The 20,572-nt window shown below is 38.7% G+C and overlaps 1 long non-coding RNA gene across 1 annotated transcript in view; it reads left to right on the top strand.

The window, feature by feature from the left end:
- LOC119619951 (uncharacterized) overlaps positions 1–19,471 on the top strand; it is a 430,825-nt gene extending 411,354 nt beyond the window's left edge. Inside the window, exons 3-4 of the long non-coding RNA XR_005236358.2 lie at positions 17,469–17,601; positions 19,366–19,471. This is a non-coding gene — a long non-coding RNA (uncharacterized lncRNA). The remainder of the gene's footprint in view (positions 1–17,468; positions 17,602–19,365) is intronic.
- Positions 19,472–20,572: the final 1,101 nt, after the last annotated feature.

The raw sequence follows: 20,572 nt of genomic DNA, 5'->3' as shown, positions 1-20,572 counted from the left end.
CAGAACCACCTCGCTGACTCCCTGCTGGCTCCAGATAGGTAAGTAATACACACTCTTGTCTTCCGCTGAGCCATGTGGTTGTTTGTTATGCAGCAGCAGCATGGCAATAGATAACTGATACTGGAACAGAACAAACTGGAAATAAACTTAGGAACACAGAGTTACAACATCCTATTTCTCTGCTCCTTCCCCTCCCACACTGTAGGAAATCTAGTTCCTGTTGCCTATCACCCAGTAATTCTTGTCATCCTGAGTAAAGTGTTCCCGTGTGATTGGTAAGCTAGTCCTGCTGGCTTTTAGAGCACATCCACTTTGATCTTCCTTGAGTTAGCTGTGGTGAGGTTTCCTAATGCTGAAAATACTGAGGTTCCTTCTCTGTAACTGATACCTCCCCAAAGATCCTCAGTACTTCCCAATGATGATACCATCACCACTGATGCCAATGTCCATAATGACACTGCCCTTGCCTGTTTCCAGAGCACAGAGGCCACTTTGCCTAACAAAGGTCTCCCCAGCACCTGTGATGTCCATCAGTGTCCACATAGATTTTACTAAAGCTCACAAACAACTCCCCACTTAGATTTTTCTGTTTAGCCTCATCAAGAATAAAGTGGACTAGGCATGGTGGCAGATGCCCATAGTTCCAGCTGCTTGAGAGGCTTGTTTGAGCCAGGAGTTCAAGACCAGACTGGACAACACAGCTAGACCATATCTTTAAAAAATGCATTTTTAATTAGCTGGGTGTGATGGATGCACCTATCATCCTGGCTACTTAGGCTGGAGAATCATCCAAGTCCAAGAACTTGAGGCTGCAGTGAGCTATGATCATACTACTGCACTCCAGCTTGGGGCAACAGAGCAAAACCCTGTCTCAAAAAAAAAAAAAAAAAAAAAAAAAGGAGAATAAAGTGGTGGTATGCTTCAACTTTCTTACATGCACTGAGATAATATATTCAACATACATTTAATAACCTTGTATGATGGTGGCTGCTGTTACATATTACCTACCACAAATTCAGTGGCTTAAAACAAGACACATTTATTCCCTCCAGTTCTGAAGTTTACAAGTACAAAATCAGCATCACTGAGCTAAAATCAAGCTGCTGGCAGGGCCAACCTCCCCTCTAAGGCTGTAGGGGGAGAATCTGTTCCTTGCCTGTTCCAGAGTCTGGTGGCTTGATGGAATTCCTTGGCTTGTGCTACATGACTTCAATCTCTGCCTCCGGCATTACATTACCTTTCTCCTCTTCTGTGTGTGCCCAACCTCGGTCTACCTCTCTCCTTGGTGTGGCCATTTTAAGTTGCTTCCCCACCCTTACATTCAGTCATGACATGATTCACTTCTTGTATCAGGTATCTATTGCCACATTGCTGCTGTGTAACAACCAATGTCTCCCTCTTGTAGCTTTATTCTTCAGCAAAGTGTTTTATCTGTTATTAATGCTCAAATCAATATGCTTTTAAAGGGAAAAATAAATGGTTCCTGGTGAATGAACTAGATTTAATCCTTTTATTCTCTGAATTAGTATGTCTCTATTGCATTCACATGTACCTTGGCTATGCAAAGTTCTTTCATCAAAGTCCTGTACATTGATTTTTTTCTTCTGATATTTTTGCTGTTTATGGATTACAGGGAGAGGCCAGCTTCATTTCATACTGTCATAAACCTGTTTATTTTACTTGATATTTGAGGCATTGCCTTTCTTTTTACTTCAGTTTTTGAAAAGATTCATAAAGAATGTGCATCTATTTTTGTTAATTTTGTCAAGAATTCAATGGACCTACTAATTGTATATATACTTTTCATGTTTAAGCACAGGAATTTTTTAAAATTACAGTATTGATACTTTCTTTCATTCCCATTGCTCTCATCTTTCATTAAGAACACTGTTGATTCTTGCCAGGGGTAGTGGTGTGCACCTGTAGTCCCAGCTGCTCCAGAGGCTGAGGCAAGAGGATGGTTTTAGCCCAGGAGTTCATGACCAGCTCGGGCAATACAGTGAGACGTGTCTCTAAAACAAAAACCAAAAATCATAAAAGAACACTATTGATTCTTAGACTCAGTCGTTAGGATGAGAATACACACAAACAGAGACACATGCACACACGCAGTGCAGCTCAAACTTGTCCTCTGTTAAAGCGGTTTGAAAGCTGGATGTAGTATTTTCTGGCTTTATCCAATCCTGTGTGTGTGTTGCTCGGGGAGGGGTTGTGGCAGGAGGGAGACTTCTTTGGGTCAATGTGTGACATTTTTTCTTTTTCTTTTTCTTTTTTTTAAAGAATCTTGGATTTACTCTCTCCTCTGAGATTTTCTTAAAAGCCTGTACTAGATTCATCCATCTGTCCAAACATGAAGACTGTCATCTCCTGTTATAGAGGAGATAACTTCTGATTTCAGAGCATCATTCTCTTGATTTTTTTTTTTTTTGTATTATTTTTGTTTTGTTTTGTTTTGTTTTGTTTGAGACAGGGTCTCACTCTGTTGCCCAGGCTGGAGCAAAGTGGTGCAATCACAGCTCACTGCACCCTGCCTCCTGGGCTCAGGTGATTCTCCCGTCTCAGCCTCCCAGTTAGCTGGGATTACAGGTGCATGTCTCCACGCCTGGTTAATTTTGGTATTTTTTGTAAAGACAGGGTTTCTCCATGTTGCCCAGGCTCGCCTCAAACTCCTGGACTCAAGCAATCCACCCACCTTGGTCTCCAAAAGTGCATTCTCTTGATTTAGCAAGTCCTGAAAAGTGGCAAGCCATAATAATTGTTATTGCTTATGCTTCAGAGACAGATAGGTAACCTCCGCCACTCTTCATTGTTTTTTTAATGATTTTTTTATTTAATTCACCTACTTACTCTTTCTATACAATCCTCTACAAGCTGGTCAAATTCCCAGGACCTTTGTCAATGCAAAACTATTAGGGCTTGACACTTTCCCTTTTTGCAACTGTCTGAAGTTTTGGAATGTGTGTTCATATTTTTTGTTTATCAGCCCTCATTCTGCTGGTTTTCACTTTTGTTTGCTTTCTGTTTATGGTGCTCAATATTGGCTTCCTTCTCCTAAATATCTCCCATATTTAACCTAAATAATGCATAATTAAAATAACAAGATGTTCCTTACCCTAATAAAATAAATAATGAAATAGATAACATAAAAGAAGGCCATGCAAGCAATAATTATATACTTACACTAGTTGCACACTTATATTTTATAACTCTATACAAGCATATATACTTATATCGTTATGAGTCTGTTAACTGTATACTTACATCATTAATAGTAGTTACATAATGATAGTCCTTTGGGAACAAAGAGTATAATTATTCTGGTGTGTGCTCTTAAGATTCAAGAAGATACGAATCTTGCTTAGTATACTGTTAACAAAATGTTGTCTCAGAGATACATTTAAATACTGTCTAGCCAGCCCACCACTCAGATTTAATATCATTATTCATCTCTCATTTTTATTGTAGTTGGAGTATACAAGATTCATACAAAACTGACATAAAATGAGTGGTAAGTTCCCTTCCATTGAAGTCATAACTAAGAATATATGATAAGCACATGCATTGTGAAGATGGAGCATCACACTAAGTAATTAGCAAGCAGGCTAGCCAGAGTGAAGAGACTGCATTCTGAAATGACACAAAACCTACTTAGCACTATAATTTATTCTTATGCCCTACTTTGCTCTGTTTGAATTTATTCCGGGCCTGTAAGTATAATGACTAAAAATCATTAATCAAATTATTAAAATAATAATTTCATGCTTGCTAAGCGGGAATTGTTTCTTAAACAGACCCTAAGTTCTTTTTGGTTGACCTTGTGGTGAAATCAGAAGAGCTCACATTTTCTGGCCAAATCAAATCCAGTTTCACGACCTACCTACATCTCTTACTAATTTGCTTAACCTTGGGATTTTTTGGTTTTATGTTTCTTTGTTTTGACTGTTTGAGACAGAGTCTCACTCTGTTGCCCTGGCTGGAGTTTAGTGGTGCAGTCCTGACTTACTACATCCTCAAACTCCTGAATTCAAGTGATCCTCCCAGCTCAACCTCCTGAGTAGCTGGGACTACAGGTGTGCACCACCACAACTGGCTAATTTATTTTAAATTTTATTTTGTAGAGATGGGGTATCACTATGTTGCCCAGGCTCATCGCAAACTCCTGAGCTCAAGTGATCCTCCCACCTTGGCCTCCCAAAGTTCTGGGATTACAGGCATGAACCACTGTGCCTGGCTGACTTTCAGGATTTTTTTTTTAGCATCTCTTGAATTCAGAGTTTTTATCTGTAGAATGATCATGAAATCAGATGACCAGTGGTTCTAAATCTTAAGTGTGCACTAAGGGCCTGTGAAACACAGATTCCTGGACTCCACACTGGTCCATAAGCCTCGGCTGAGGCTCAAGGTTTGCCTTTCTACTGAGTATCCAGGTAATGATGAGGTTGCTGGTAGAGAGACCACACTTCCAATCAATGGCCTATGTTTTAGGATGGTTGGAACATTAGAAGAGAGAACCTTTTAGTGGTTTTGAAGCCTGATGGGGAGCTTTAAATTATAACCCTACCCATGTGGCCAGTGCATTAATATGCCACAGGCTGGGAAACCATCAGTTATGTAAAGCTTTTAGCTCAGTGTGTGGTGATGTGGGTCACTGAATACATATTAGTTCTATTTCTTTGTGCATGCATTTGGTTTTATTCTACTTTTTATAGCTGACCTATTCTAAGTCCCTGAATGACCCAAATTTGTCAACAGGTGTTTGCTTATTTGTTTAATGATTGCATACATTTGAGTCTTGACTAATTCAATTTAAATTTAGGTCCCATCTCCCTGCAGAGTTCAGTGTAATTGTCTAAGTCAATGGACTGTTCTGTCTTTTTTCCCCCACATCTGCTGTCTGTATGGGCCCACTTTTCTGGGTCAATATAGTGCTGGAATTGGATAAAGGCAGTCTTTAGGCAAAATTCACTTTTAAAAAGCCTTTTATTATGATTTTAGTTGGGATTTCAGGATAATCAGTTTCTACTTTATACATGTTTCATATTTATAATAAATCCAAGTTCTGTGGGTCTGATCATCATTCGTATAAGCATTAAAGTGCACTCAAGTACTTATGCAAATAGACCACCAGAAGGGCTTTGAAAAGGGAAAACAAGCAAGCAAACAAGCTTCCCAAGTCATTATCCACTTTTGAAATTGCAAACAATTCTCCCAAGGCTGACCTAGTCCTATTTTCTTAAAATGTAAAGAAATCTCCAGGTAAACGGCCCTTTAGGAAATAAAGACTTTATATTTCTTTTGGCATTAACAAATTTTGGAGAAAGTTTTTTCTTATAATTAATAATAATGGGGGGTTGAATTTCTAAAAAGAAGAATATTAAATTATTTTCAAAGATACCCGTAATGGCTCTTGAATGTTAACTCAACATGCTTTTCTTCAATAAACATTTAATAGATGCTGATGTTTTAGGTACTACCGTGTTAGATTTGGGTTACAAAAATCAACAAAACACTGACTCTGGACTCAAAACTGTGAAAAGTGACTTGAAAATAGTCATTTACTTTGGGCTAATGAGTGGGACACTGAAAAGGTAGGGTGGAAACAAAGTTGATGGTGTTGTAGGATAATAGTTGAAATATTTAGAAAGAATCCAGACATTTAGAGCTTAAGAAATCTCAAAAATCATTTAGAACACTTTTTTTATGGATGACAGGATTAGATGAAAATGGTTTTATTAAATTCACACATAATAGTTACATTCAAATGGTTGACAAACGGTCCTGTTTGTCACACGTGTCCGTGTGAAGAGACCACCAAACAGGCTTTGTGTGAGCAACAAGGCTGTTTATTTCACCTGGGTGCAGGTGGGCTGAGTCTGGGTGCAGGTGGGCTGAAAAGAGTCAGCGAAGGGAGATATGGGTGGGGCCGTCTTATAGGATTTGGGTGGGTAGTGGAAAATTACAGTCAAAGGGGGTTTTTCTCTTGCAGGCAGGGGCGGGAGTCACAAGGGGCTCAGTGTGGAAGCTTCTGAGCCAGGAGAAGGAATTTCACAAGGTTAATTGCTCAGTTAAGGTGGGGCAGGAACAAATCACAATGGTGGAATGTCATCAGTTAAGGCAGGAACCAGCCATTTTCACTTCTTTTGTGATTTTTCAGTTGCTTCAGGTCATCTGGATGTATACGTGCAGGTCACGGGGAATATGATGGCTTGGCTTGGGCTCAGAGGCCTGACACTGTTGACAAAGATTATACCATAGCTGGTGAGGATTCTAAAGTTTAACTTGGCTGGGCGCAGTGGCTCACACCTGTAATCCCAACACTTTGGGAGGCCAAGGCAGGAGAAACACTTGAAGCCACGAGTTCGAGACCAGCCTGAGCAACATGGCAACATCCCATCTCCACAAGAAAATTAAAAAATTATCCATTTGTGGTGGTGCATGCGTGTAGTCCCAGCTACTCAGGAAGCTGAGGTGGGAGGATCACTTGAACCCATGAGGTCAAGGTCGCAGTGAGCTATGTTTGCACCACTGCACTGTGGCCCATGCAACAGAGTGAGACCCTGCCTCAAATAGAAGATAGATAGTGATAGATAGATAGATAGATACATAGATAGATATAGATACATAGATACATAGATACATAGATGATAGATAGATAGATAAAGTTTAACTTCCATGATGATGGGAGGGACCAGATTTTGCAATTAAGTTAAACTGCTTTAATGACAGGGAAGGAAATCTAGTCTAGTTCTTGGGAGACAACAGGGCCTCATATTTCCATAGGAAAATAACAGGTAGTAGGTGATTACCTTGAGAGGATGTTGCCTGAAAAAAGTGAGACATCATGAAACCAGTAAAGCAAAGCTAAAGCCAAGAAATGGGCAACAGACAGTTGTAAGCTAGGCAGAAGTTAACCCCAGTGAAACATTTTAGCAGGATGCAGGGTTCGATTTTCTGAGATAGACTCGTAGCTGGCACTCCAGGCCGTGTGTGGTGACTGAGCTGAGCAAATTGACCAGCAATACTAAGTGGATTGTGGTGTCAGGTGATAGTCAGGGCCAACACAGCAACTAAGCAACTTGGTGGAGACCTTGGCGCATTGAACGGGGGATCCTTAAACCCCTTGGGTCTGAGGTCTACATTAGTGCTAGACACTAGGAGAGCTGGGCCTGCAGCTAGACGTCAAGATTTCCAATAAGAGCATGGAAGTAGAATATAGGAACCAGACAAGGGCACAGGGGTTTTTCTTTTTGTATATGCCTCTGTAAAGATCCAAAACTGAAGTGGAGAAGTTGCAGACATCTATTTTGACTCAATATAAGCTAATTTCTTATATATTGGTTCTAAAAATACCTACTAACCTCACTGAGTAGTAAAGTCATCATAATTTTCCATGTAAAAAAAAATCAGGCGTGCAATCTCATGCATGAATATCATCTCAGGGGACTCAGGGACACCTGTAGTTTATTTATATATTTCAGCAGAATTCAAGGTCCCCAGGATAAATAACCCTGTTCTAAAATTTAGAGCAATCTCACATTACCACGGAGCTAGTGTCAGAGGTGGATGTCCTCTAGCACCATATTTAAGTGTAGGCTGAGTCACCCCTGGAAGGAATGGAGAGAATTTCCAAGCATCTAGAGGAGGAACTGGGCTCATTTACCTCCAAAAGACCTTTTAAGCCTGAAATTGTCTATGATTCAAGTAATGCGAAACATTAAAAACAGACATCTGCCTCTTCAGAACTAACCAGTCATTTTTTACAGCCCAAACTCCTCTTGAGCTTAAAGAGAAAAAGGATGGCATATCTCGGACACCTTAGATGGAACCATATAAATAGGACAGCAAGTATTTCAGTGGAAAAATCAACAGGAGAAAGTAAGTAAGTGACTTAGCAACAAGAAACAAGTTTGAGGGTTGTTTTTCTTGAAAAATAAAAATAATGTGTAGGATGATTCTTATCATATAAAATGTGACTGTAATAGTTATCTATCAGTATGTAAAAAATGATCCTACTACTTCACAATTTAAAGCAATAAAGATATACCATTTTTTCATGAATCTGGGATTTTGGAGTGGCTTAGTTGGGAGGTTCAGGCTCAAAGTCCCTCATGAGCTTGAAGTCAGGTTGTCCATCAGGGCTTTAGTCTCAAAAGGTTCTATGTGGCTGGAGGATCTTCTGGCAAGATGGCTCAGCCACACGGCTACTGGCCTGCCTTCTCAGTTACTCATCCCATGGATCTCCTCACAGGGCTGCTTGAGTATCCTTACAACACAGTGGCTGGCTTTCTCCCAAGTGAGTTAGCCAAAAGAATGCAAGAGGGAAACTCAAATGTCTCTTATGACCTACGCTTCAAATTCACATGCCATCATTTCCTCAGTATCCTATTGCTTATACAAGTCAGCCCAGTCATTAGGGGCCATCTTGGAGGCTGGATACCATACTGATATGATAGCCAAGGGGGAAAGGATTTAAGCTCACTTTTAGGCTATTGCAGTGACTTTGAAAATAAGAAGTACAGAAAACAGTTGTGTATTTTGAGAGATAAAGCCTATGCCATTCAGAGTTCTCACACATAAAGCCTATCAGCCAAAGAACTTTGGAGAATGTCACCAATAAAAAACCACATACAGCATTAACTTGACTTTGGACTTTGCTAGCTCGGATGCTTATATACATATCATTTCTAACTTAGAACTGGCTTTTCAAAGTATGAAAGTCAAACTTGGTGTTATCCAACTGGGATTTGAAAAGTAAGTTATTGTGTAAGTTTTAAAATCTTTACATTACATGTCATCAAGAAAATTCAAAATGGGTTAAGCCATTGTTTTCTAATAGAAATACAACCAGGGCCACAGATACAAGCCGATTATATAATTTCAGAAATGGGTGAAAGTAATTTTAATAGCATAGTTATTGACCCACTGCTATGGCTTAAATGTGTCCCCTCGGAAATTCAGGTGTTGAAACTAAATGACCAGTGTGATAGTGCTAGGAGGTAGAGTTATATAAAAAGCTTCACCCAGCACTCAGCTAACTTGCTCTTCCACCTTCTGCCCTGTGAAGATACAGTGTTCCTCCCCTCCTGGAGTTGCAGCAAAAGATGTCAACTTGGAAACAGAGAGTAGCCCTCACCAGATAAGCAAACCTGTGATGCCTTGATCTTGAACTTCCCAGCCACCAGAACTATAAAAAAAAATTCATTTCTGTTCTTTGTAAACTACCCAGTCTCAATATTTTATAATAAGAATGCAAATTGACCAATACACCCACTATGTCTAAATTCAACATTACAATTTCAACATGAGGTCAATATAAAAATGTTCATTGTACTAAGTTTGAAATCCAGTGTGTATTTTACATTTACGGCACATCTCAGTTGGAGGAGCCATATTTCAAATGTTCAATAAGCACATGAGATTAGTGGCTACTGTACTGGATAACAAAGGTAATTTACTGGGCTTACGGGGAAAAAAATCCATTGGACTAGACCTGATCAAGAAACTTGCTCAAATCAAGTAACCAAGGACCTATTGCTATCTCGCTGCTATCTTCTCCAGGCCTGACTCAAACCACAGGCTCCAACTGGCAGCACCTCAGTAGATGGGGCTCTACATTGTCATCACTGAATAGTTAATGTCTAGTACCAGCCTCAAGTCCTCATCCTGGTCATGGAAGAAATGAGCATCTCTTGTAGCTCATGGCTGGTAGATGCACTGTGGTGTTCATATTCTCCCAGTGCCCTGAATTGGGTAACCTGACCATTCCAAGACTGGTCATCGTGGTTAGTATCACAAGAGCTCTTGATCGTACAAGGCAATTAAAATCTCCTAGAATACAGAAGTGGGCTCAAGACTCCCATACCACATTCTTAAGCAAGGGAGAGTAATTAATTGCACAAAGGAAAATCAGGGTACTTTTAACAAGAGACGAAGTGGGGAGCAGATGGAAACAGACAAAAGCAAACACATATCCACAACCCACTTGTCCATAATGAAATGTATAGGCAGGTGTCTTGAATTCCATCTTTGATTTCCCAACCACAAAAGGAGAGGCAAATCAAAGGCCATGACTAGCTCTGGATCTGCAGCTAGGACCACCTACATAACTCATGGCTGGGGTTCTTCCAATTATTTGTAGTTTCAATCATCTGTGACCCACTTGTAATTCACTAATGCTGTGCCAGTGGCCAACTTGAATTTCTACAGACAGCAGTAGCACCTTGAATTAACAGAATAATTGAAAATGTACACACTACTATGTGACAAGAAAATAATTTTAAATGGAATGTATAATGTATGTTCGTCCATGAAAGCATTACTCAGACTTTTGTATTAAATTTGAAATGCTTACTATAACCTTAAAACTGTTTCTGTTTTTAAGACAGAATACAAATTCCTTTTTTTTCCTGATGTTTGAGTTAAATAATCTTTTTAGGGAGTATTAAATGAATATTATTAGATTTGATAGATCTAACAAAATTATTTGAATACAATTTTCAGTTCTGTACAAGGGCAAATCAAGTAAAATAATTCCATCCTCAAAATAGTTTGTACTACATGTTTTACTATAATTGAACCATTAAAAAAAAAATATGTACCCATATGGGCAAGAACAAAGAAAGGACGTTTTTTAAAAATTAAAGAAGAAAGATGCTAAGGTTGAAACATTTGGGGTGTTATTTTTTCCTCAGAAGGCTTATGTGGATGTATAACAGCATTTGTGCATGTTCTAAAATAAATTGTGTTTCTAAAAGGAATGACTCACAACATATTTTAGCAGCCTGCACAGAGCATTTGAGACTGAAAAAGAAGGTGTTTACACAGAGATAGGGAGGAGAAAGACTGTTTTCCACTACTGTCTTACCATATCATGTGAGTCCTTACCCAGAACTTTCTCAGGAAACAGAGCAAACTCATCCAAAGATGTTTGCAGCAAGGAATAGCACAGAAACATTGACCATATGGGAGAATTGAGGGTCTTCTAATCCAAAGGAAACAGGAGGTCTTACTCATATACAAATGATTGTTATTTGAGTTTTAAATTGGTAGCTGAAATGTTCTTCATCTCTTAAATATATTCTAAGTTCCCAAATTCTTCTTCCTAAGACAACTTTCTCTAAAAGAGATTTTTAAAAACTCATCTTTCTATTTCAGCAACAGGACTCGATTCTCATGCTGCTAGTAACTCAACCAAAACTTTCCCAAGTAGAGCCAAAATAGCTTCCATAAAATTTCTAAAGATGAGAATCAACCCCAGATGGTCCAGACTAAAATGTTAAATATGATGCTAATACTATGGTCAAGTGAAATCGCATATTTGCATTTTTCTGAATCTATCTAAAATTAGTCTTTTAAAGAGGTCCATCTGCTTCAAAATATCTTCTTCACGGCCCTTCTTGTACATGATGTTTCCACCCCGAGTCAAGCAACTGGGTAAAGAAGTTGTATCTTTAGAAGGCCTGTGTTAAATAACAAATATATCTGTGGAGTAGATGTCACAGTAACCAAAAAGGGCCCAGCACTACATCCACATGAAGTGTTTACTGGCTGGGCAAGAGGTACTGAGAGAATAGCGTTTACATAGTATATTTAGGTAGACTTGGAAAGAAAAGAAAAGGGAAAGACCTCTCCACTTTTCATGAGTCCTGATTTTCTGGTGCTAAAATAACAGGTAAGTTATATGTCTGCTTCCTTCTCAGTCTACTCTGGGTTTGTTCTTAATCGATAATGAGCAGCCCTCTGTTTTTCTAAAGCCTAGTCAGGCCAGCAGGGTATTTGTCTTTTACTTGAGTCATAAGCTTTGCACCCTATGTATCCGAGTTTCCAGGTATCTCCTCATATCATCTTCTTTGCATCAGGACAATCTTTCTACAAGTCTTTCTCAAATCTCGGTTTTTCTGACTCTATCTCTGAATTTTGGCCCTCTGAACAAAGATTCCATGCTCACATTCCAATGTTGCTAATCTAATTGCCCAAGACATAGACAAAAGCCTCCCTGTTCTTCTTCAACTTAGAAATGGAGGGATGACTATGGATTCAAGTCTCTTTATTTTTCCCCTTCTCTTGGTGAATTTCAAAGAATAAGATGTTTTGCTGGCTGCAGAGGTGGAGGAGAGAGTGGAAATAAAATGGTTCTACTCTGCTCCAAGAGGTGACCTCTGGACATGAGTTCTGACCCAGGACAGACCTGGTGACTTCAGCAACATCCTTCTTTCCCAGGCACAATGCACAGCAGATGGCCTCCTAAATGAAGTGCCATGCTAATAATTCTCCTCTCACCTTGGTTCATAATAGGGAAATGGATTTTCGACCCATTAGCATCTTACCCCCATTCATTTTCTGCTCTTTATTCACAAAATCAGCATCCCATGTCTGCAGTGATTAAAAGACCAAACAGAAGTCCTTCACATGGTTACGGGCAGCCTAGCCAGCCTTAATAAGCTACTCCTGCAAAATGGAAATGAAGAAATCTATTATGGGAATTAGAAACACATCATAATCAATTCTGTGTGGCAAAACAGAGGTTTAATATTGATAAATATAAGAATCCAATAATATATAGCAGGTGTGATGCATGGTCTATCTGTCCCTGTCCTCTTTATCTCCGTATCAGGCCACACTGCTGCAAAATTTAGACTGCACACACCAGAACATGTGCATCTGATTGGATTTGGGTTTGTTGCAGGATGAAATTGGACCAAACAGCCACTCCTGTGGGTCAGTTTTTATTAATTACAGAAAACCTCCCTTCTCCTAGTCTAACGTGGCCCTTTGCAGTTGTCAGTCAATGTAAAGCCTTTCTTCTGTCTGTAAATAGGATATGATGGAAAGACTAAGCTCACATCTAAGTGAAAAAGGATGGATAAAAGGCAGGAGGCTGGCCTTTTACTGTTGTCACTCCACATGCCAACCCTTTTACTTCAGGAACACTCTCAAAACGAGTTACAGATTTAGATTTCTCCTATTTTCAGTGTGTACTATTAAGCTAGGGAGAAAAGATCCGGAAGAGGAAAGATGACTTAATGGAAATTAATATGTTGAGTCCAGAGATTTGTACCATATAAATATCCAACTATTGAAAAGAGGTAATAGCAAAAATAAATGAACAGAAATAAAATTAGAATTTAGTCACATTGCAAGCAAATAAATGTAGCGTCATCATGACTTCTAAAACTATTCTAATTATCCAAGTCTAGCTGATACAAAATTCTAAACACTAACTAAATAATTTTTCTCAATGCTACCAACTCCTCTCTTCTTTGGGTTAAGAGAAACACAACATGGTGAATTCAAACAAAGCTGCATCTCATAAAAAGTTTTTTTTTTTTTTTTTTCAAAAGGCTCAGCATCACTAATCATCAGAGAAGTGCAAATTAAAACTACAATGAAATACCATCTTACACCAGTCAGAATGGCTATTATTAAAAAGTAAAGAAACAGCAGATGTTGGTGTGGGTGCAGAGAAAAGGGAACACTTATACGCTATTGGTGGAAATGTAAATTAATACAACCGCTATGGAAAATAGTATGGAGATTTCTCAAAGAGCTAACAATAAAACTCCCATTTGACCCAGCAATCCCACTACTGGGTATCTACCCAAAATAAATCATTATATAAAAAGACACCTGCACTCATATGTTTATTGCAGCACTATTCACAATAGCAAAGTCACAGAATCAACTTACCTGCCCTTTAACAGATGATTGGGTAAAGAAAATATAGTACACAGACACCATGAAATACTGCTCACCCATAAAAATGGATGGAATTATATATTTTGCAGCAACATGAATGGAATTGGAGGCCATTTTCCCAAGTGAAATGACTCAGAAAGTCAAATACTGAATGTTCTCACTTACAAAGTGGGAGCTAAATAGTGGTGCACATGGACATACAAAATGAAATAATAGACGCTGGAGACTCCAAAGGGAGGGTAGGAAGGGGGTTAAGGGATGAAATTCTACCTATTTGGTACAATGTACACTATTTGGGTGATGGTTACAGTAAAAGTCCAGACTTTACCACTACACAATATATCAATGTAACAAAATTGCACTTGTACCCCTCAGTCTGCAAAAATGAAAATAAATATTTTAAAATAAAAAATTTTAATTACATGGTAGAATTTGTCTAACAGCTTTATCAAGATGTAATTTATATACCATCAAATTCACCCCCTTGAAGTGTACATTTCAATGTTTTTTCAGTATATTTACAGAATTGTGCAACCTTCACCATAATCTACTTTTAAAGTATTTTCATCACTCCAAAAAGAAACCCTGCACCCTTTATTACTCACACCCTATTCTTTCTCCCTCCAGCCCCTGGCAAACACTCATCTACTCTCTGCCTTCATGCATTTGTCTATTCTAGACATTCTGCATAAATCAGATCCTACAGGATGTGGTTTTATGTGACTGACTTCTTTCACTCAGGATCATGCTTCAGTTTCATCCATGTTGTAGGAGGTACCAATACTTTTTTCCTTTTTTATAAATTGCTGGATAGAATTTTTCTGTTATCAATGTGTTGATAACACATTGATATCAGCTCCCCATGCACCCCTTAATATATTTTCGGATAAACAAGGGAATCCCCTGAAGCTCTGCCCCTTTAACGTGAGCACCACGTTAAGCTTCCGCAGCAGAGGGTGCTGGAGAGATAGTGCAAAAGAAAGGCTGCAATTTCCGGCTCAGGGGGTGAAATCGGAAGTGCGGTTATGACGACGTCTGGTGGCATCTCTTCCAGTCATAAGCCCAGGTTGCAGCCTTTCAGCAACTCTGACACCTAGACCTGGCAATATTATTTCCCCAGCTTCCTCAGCTCAGAAATCAGAGTTGCCTTCCGAGTCTGACACATCAAGCTGTTGTCCTTCTTCAAACTTCCCACATGGCTGTGTCCCTTTGAACTTTCTGTCCACTCCAGTGCATAGACTCCCTAACACGGTGGTTGCCGATCACCTGCCCTCTCACCTGCACTCTAGAAGGTGGCCCACAGTTTGCCCAGCAACTCAAGATCAACTCTGGCTTGGCCAAATCTCCAAACATCTCCACTCTTAGGTGGCAGTGCCGTATACCTTTTCCAGGAAAGTCTAAACCCTTTCCTAGTGTGTCCTTTGAACTCTCTCCCTGAGCTCTAAAATACCAAACAGAGTTGAGTCTCTGCATGTCTTATAGTTACTCTTTCATAACTCTTCATAATTCTTCACATTAAACTCTCCCTATTTAATCCCACTGCATGGTTTGTCTCTTGCCTGGACTCAAACTTCCACAGTATTTCATTGTATAGGCATACCACATATTGTTCATCCATGCATCAATTGATGGCCATTTGGGTTGTTTCCATTTGTTTGGCTCTTAGGAATAATGCTGCTGTGAACATTTATGTGCAAGTCACATGTTTTATTTCTCCAGGGTCGCTACGTAGGAGTTGAATTGCTGTAGCGCAGGGTACATTCGTCTTTAACTTTGTAAGAAACTGCCAAACTATTTTCTAAAGCGGCTGCACCATTTGTCCTTCCCATTAGCAATGTGTGAAGGTTCCAATTTGTCTACATCCACATCAACACTTATTATGTTCTATCTTTTATGATTATAGCCATTCTAGTATATTTTATACTACCAATTCAAGTTATTGAAGCCAAAAATGAAGGTTGAGTGAAAAAAAAAAAATCAGAATTGTGTCCAGTACTCAAGAAGAAATAGGAAAGTGATGTCTATTATTTTGTTCTTGTTCTTATCAAAAGTTAAGGGACCAATTCTTTCTGGGCTGCAATCATGGTAACGTGTTCTTTCTTGGATGCTGTGACAGCAGGGTAAATGAAAGGAAACTCACAGTTTTTGAAACAAAAGCCATAGAACACTTCATTTCCAGAAAAAGTTAATACAAACTTCAATAAAATAATGTGAAGAAAATGTTAAGCCAAAAAGACAGTTTGATTTTGTGACTTTTTATAGGTAGGTAATTTTCTCTTTATTTTTTTTTTCTGGTAGAAACTTTAAAACTAACTCAACAGTTGGTCCAGAAACAACATTTAACCATTATTTTCTAGGCTACACATTTGGGCCCAATACAACTCCAAGAAATGGAGAAACGCTCTGTTTCCGTTTGGAATTCAGAGAATCTTTCTGGCTGTGGTACAGATTTCCTGTGTTTTGCTCCAGGATGGTTGAAATTTGGGCAGCTCAATCAGGTTCAAATTATGTTAGAATAGCATTTGCATTCTAGTTACAAAGCAAGGCTTTGCATTCCCACCCACACTTTCTTGGCTTGAACCACCATCCTCATCAGTCTAAAGAAATTTAAATCTTTTAAACAAGACAGGATGAAAGAAAAGTTGGGCTGAAAAAGAAAAATTTAGAAACTTTTCTGATTAAATTAGCTCTTCCTAAAGTGTTTAGATCACAAGCCACCTCCTAGCACCTCGTTTGAGATTCCACTGAGTAAAGTACATACCTTCAAGGTGATTAGAATGAAGTAGCAAACATCATGGATTAAAAAAACACACACACACACTTTGGAAGCTGTTTGTTAAATCTTGCAGAATTTTTAGCTGGTTTAAATATCAGACACCAAGTCCAGATAAGAAGACATACGAGGTTTTGTGGTGGTGGAAACTACTCAATCCACTATCTCCGGTTCCATGAAGATCCACGTTAGTCTGTGATATTAAAGTATGATGTCAATTATTTGAGCCTTTTGGGTTTCAATATGTATATTTAACAATACAGGGGCTTCAGCATAGGGTACACTACCTTATGAATGTATGGGACTTTGGTTTTATGACACATAAAAAAGACAGTGTATATATAACTGGTTAGTCCAGTATATGTACATTTTAAATAATTATTATTCTAACAGTATGGTCTCCAATGTTTGAATATATTGTTTAAGCAAAAATAGTCCTTGGAGCTGGGCGCGGTGGCTCACGCCTGTAATCTCAGCACTTTGGGGGCTGAGGCGGACGGATCACAAGGTCAGGAGATCAAGACCATCCTGGCTAACACGGTGAAACCCCGTCTCTACTAAAAATACAAAAAATTAGCCGGGCGTGGTGGCGGTGCCTGTAGTCCCAGCTACTCGGGAGGCTGAGGCAGGAGAATGGTGTGAACCCGGAAGGCGGAGCTTGCAGTGAGCCGAGATCACGCCACTGCACTCCAGCCTAGGCGACAGGACCAGACTCCGTCTCAAAAAAAAAAAAAAAAAAAAAAAAAAAGTCCTTGGAAAGGTTGCAACGCGATAGAAGAAGAGACACAGGAACCCTGTTTTGGAGACAAATTTCCATTCAGGGAAGAACTTTTACAGATACTCACTGAAGAGTATCTAAAAGCATCATGCTTGCACCTATTTATCTGTTTCCCCACCCCCCCAGGTCTCCACTGCCAAATGATGTCTTCAACCAATCTTTGCATAAACAGAAAATGAAAGAGACCTATAATTTCTGTATTTTGTCTTTTGATTCCGACAGCATTATTATTTTAGAAGAGAGGTCTAGATCAACCGCTTTAAAATGACACCAACAGAAGGGCAGTGAAGAAGGCATTCTCGGAGGCTGCACATTTCTGGAAGACAGCATGACAGTATGCCTCAAGTGCAAACAGGTATTTGGTTTGGACTTAGCAATTCTATATCAAAGAATTTGGCCCTACACAGTGAAAAAAAAGCCAAGATTTAAATGTAGATATTCCCTACATAATAATTTATAACTAAAAAAAGCCAAGCAAAACATCTAACATCATAGAACTCATTAACTAAATTGTAGAAAGGACTTTATTGTGTGTAGAAAAATTATTCAATTCTACAAAATGTAAAGTACTTGGGGGAAAAGGCATTGAAATGACATACCCAAAGTTCACCTCAAATGTAACCAGTGGAGAGGACATGTGTTGCAAATTCACTTTACTTATATAGCATTTTAACTATGCTATTTGGTAAACACCAAAATGCAGTCTGTTCCTGGATTAAAATAGAAACTCTGTTGTCTTTCTATCTGCACTTCTGACACTTTTGATGCTCTCATTTGTTATGCTCTCAAGCCATCTCAACCTAACTTACCCTTCCCTCGCCCCCAGAAATTGTCTGGGAAAGAGGAGAAATTAGGGCATCCTCAAACTATACCTCCTAGACTACAGGAATCATACAATACTAAGGCTAATTTTCCCAGTTAGAAAAACTGAACAGAAACTGAATGACTGGCAGCCTGCCCGCCAAAGAGGGAAACGTCCAAAGCCTAAGAATGAACCAGACTAGGTGCAGTGGCTCTCACTTGTAATCCCAGAACTTTGGGAGGCTGAGGCAGGCGGATCACTTGAGATCAGGAGTTTGAGACCAGCCTGGGCAGTATGGTGAAACATCATCTCTATAAATAAATAAATACATAAATACATAAATAAGCTCCAGTTTAACTCCTGAACCAGATAAAGAATAAATGACAGGCCGGGCACAGTGGCTCATGCCTGTAATCCCAGCACTTTGGAAGGCCAAGGAGGGTGGATCACTTGAGGTCAGGAGTTCAAGACCAGCCTGGCCAACATGGTGAAACCCCATCTCTAGTAAAAATACAAAAATTAGCTGGATGTGGTGGGAGACGCCTGTAATACCAGCTATTTGGGAGGCTGAGGCATGAGAATCGCTTGAACCCCAGAGGCAGAGGTTGCAGTGAGCCAAGATTGCACCACTGCACTCCAGCCTGGGTGACAGGGTGAGACTCCATCTCAAAAAAATATTAATAATAATAAAATTAAAATTAAAAATAATGAACCAGCCTGGGGCCATTCCTGAAGGACTGTCTATGGCATTGAAACAAACAACTACAAAAAGTTGATATGAATCGTATGATACGTGATTACCAGGATATGCAGGTTATATTATAGCCCTGAAATCAAGATCAGTAACTGTAACCTGAAACTGGAATCCACAACTTATTAATTCCAGTGAGTCACTCATGTTCACTCATATTTATTGATGAATTCAATATTTATTCATGACTAATAATTTATTATGAAAATATTTGGTGAATAAGACTCCTCTTTACCAACAAAATTGTGTCCTGGAATAGAAATGTTAGAAACTTTTTATACTGAAAACAATTTTTTAAGTATTTCTTTTGGTACTTAGCTCCACATTTTTAAAAACTTTTTATTTTCTTCTCTGTTTTTAAAAATAGACAAATAATAATTGTACATATTTATTGGGTACATAGTGATGTATGCCAAGAAGTGAATTTCAAAATTCTTAAGAAGAAGAACAACAACGAAAAAGACAAAGTGAGAATCCTATCCCCAGAGTAACTCCTTAGAAGTTTTCCAAATAAGTGAAATATGTATACGAAAATTTGAAATTAACACAGGAAATTTCTTCTTCAGTTTATCCATCTATACATAATGAAACTAAAGAAGATAAAGCTGTTTGTTCCTTGGGACAGTCTAAGAATAAATAAAAGACAAAAAATTTTTCAAAAGGAAGAAAAAGGTAGGTCATGATTTTTGTTTTTGGAATAAAATTTATAATTTTGTTACAATAAAAAGTTGGACTTCCATTTCCCCTCAAAATATAATGTTTTAAACATGTCTTCTGCAGTTAAATACTGAAATACCAGTATTCTCAGTTGACTCTGTTATTGCAATCACTAAATGTCACCATTGGCATGTGGGCCTGTGGAATGGTGATGTGAATAACATGACACTTCCTTTCCGTCATTTCCCTACAATACAGTATTGTTAAGCAGACTTTAGTGGAAGTTGAAGAATATCTAGAGCTAGTTTTAGTGACCAAAAAATAAACCTTCTCCACAACCGAATATCAAATATTACTGTCCAGGGGAAATGAAAAAAAAAAAAATTCACATGGCATCAGCTCTTAATATATTCCAGTTCTAGCCATGTGCAGTGATCCTGAAGACATTTTTTCTTTGAATTGTGGGGAGAGAGAGACAAAAGGTAGAGTTAATGTAAAAACAAAAGCGGGAAACCAGTGAGAAAAAGAGAAAGAGACAGAATAACAGTTCTCAGCCCTCTACCAACCCAATCATCAACTCAAAGTCAAGAGAACATTACCTCCAACTTGCCAAACTTGCTTCCACCTCCAAATTGAACATTATTTCTCTAGGAGTGAAATTCATATAATAAAAGGTTTTGAAACTTTGCCTTTTCTAAAATCTGAGTTATGATCATTCAGGTATTAGCAGAAGGGGCTTGGTAACCCAACTCTTGAGAACAGTTCAGAAACACGACATTCATCATCTTTCTGTCATGATGGCAAAGCTCCATGACCCTGTGCTTTCCAGTATGGTAGCCCTAGCCTCACATGGATATGAGCACTTGAAATGTGCTGAGACAGAGGAACTGAATTTCTCATTTTATTGATTTCTAACTAGTTTGAATTTAAGCTGCTGCAAGTGGCAACTGGCTACCGTGTGTATTGAACAGAAGAACTCCAGTTGAAATAAATAAATACTCTATGGTTAAGTCCCTTCCAGGTCAACTTGTCACTGTGAGGGGAAGTTTTATCTCCTCAATCTTCTTGGTCTTTAACCAGATAATTATTAGAAAACTTAATATCAGATATGCATAC

This window comes from Chlorocebus sabaeus, chromosome X, assembly GCF_047675955.1.
Source record: "Chlorocebus sabaeus isolate Y175 chromosome X, mChlSab1.0.hap1, whole genome shotgun sequence".
NCBI classification, from domain to species: domain Eukaryota; kingdom Metazoa; phylum Chordata; class Mammalia; order Primates; family Cercopithecidae; genus Chlorocebus; species Chlorocebus sabaeus.
The sequence above is the reverse complement of the archived record's forward strand: the minus strand, read 5'-3'. Positions and strand labels throughout refer to the sequence as shown.